This window comes from Lolium rigidum, chromosome 4 (assembly GCF_022539505.1).
Source record: "Lolium rigidum isolate FL_2022 chromosome 4, APGP_CSIRO_Lrig_0.1, whole genome shotgun sequence".
NCBI lineage: Eukaryota > Viridiplantae > Streptophyta > Magnoliopsida > Poales > Poaceae > Lolium > Lolium rigidum.
Window position 1 is genome coordinate 26,003,515 of NC_061511.1, and position 1,566 is coordinate 26,005,080.

The window sequence follows — 1,566 nt, forward strand, 5'->3', positions numbered from 1 at the left end:
AAGCATCCATCGGCCTCGCCGACACCTCCTACGTGCTCACGGTGAGCCGGCGATCCTCTCGAGCATCTTCGCTCCTCCTCTAGCATCCTCTAGCATACCCTGCACCGTAGGCTCGTGTGCACCGCCGCAGCACCTCGCCGTCGGACTTGCTCCGGCGACGATTTTGGGGCGGCGTTGGTACCCGTGTGTTCACCGCGACGAGCTGAACCGAGTGGCGTGAGGAATTCGTCCGCGCGGGTCCGGGAACGGCGACGCCGTCGCCGTCTGATCGCCGGCAGAGAGCTCCCTGGCCACCTCATCTATTTTGACTAGTCAATGCCCGCGTGGCAGACAACATGGCCACTGGCCCACCAGTCAGTGTCTCTGTGGGTGTGAAGCCCGGGTAGGTTTAGTCAATTCGTTTTATTTTTCAATTCAATAATTACTGCAACTTTAAAAATTCATAGAAAAATCATTTTAAGTCAGAAAAATAAAAATAAGACATCAAAATTCTTATAAAAGTAAATTCTATTTAATAAAAATATAATATGAAATTTTTATTTTTAATAAAAATTTAATTGTTTAATACTTGTTATTTAAAGCCTTTAATTTTAGTTCTAAATTCAGTTAAAATTCAATAATTAGGAAAACGGTTTAAAATAAATAAAAACCAGAAAGTAAATAAGGAAAACATTAAAGTTAATTTTCCTTTTCTATTAACTTATTAAATCCTTATTAGGAGGATTTAAAACCCTAATTAATAAATGCCTCAATTATTAATTGTTTAAAATAATAAAATTATCAAATCTAATGTTATTTTTATTTCAAAATTATTAATAACTTCAACTTTATTAATGAAGTTATTAATCCAATAATTATAGGGTAATTAGGAAACCCTAGTTTCATTATAAACCAAGTGATAACCTCATAATTTTATGTGGAACCCTAAAACCCTAATTCAACTATGCACCAAACCCTAGCTCCATTAATTCATATGAATCCTAGTTTGCTTCTAACCTAAACCCTAGGTTAGAACTTGTGATCATGTTACTTCATTTGTAATCATAGATTCATATCTAGCAATTAAATACTAGTTCAAATCCACATAAGATATGGGAACCCTATCACTACTAATTAGTATCCCATGTGTTCATCCTCATCAGACTTAAATGATCAATTAGGGTCAACCAAGTTTAAACCCTAGATCCTATTACCAAATCCATCATCCTTGTTTATCCATGCTTAGCATCAAACCATTATGATGAAACCTAATAGCAACCATACCTGCTATTTTACTTTACATAACCCTGTTCCACTAAACCCTACTAGTGTGAGGTACTTATGAACCATCCTATTTAGGAAACCACTATTCCTTACTTAGTGAATCCAATAGCAAACCCTAGACAACCTCAACCCTAATTGATATACTTCTTATTATTTAAGGAGTATGTTCTTCAAAAGTTATTCTTTTGAAGAAAATAAAGAATCATCATCAACCCTGCTTATAAGGAACTATAAACCCTAGCTAGACATCACCAGCAAGATGAACCCACCATGGTAGCAACCATGTATAAATAATTGCTTAAG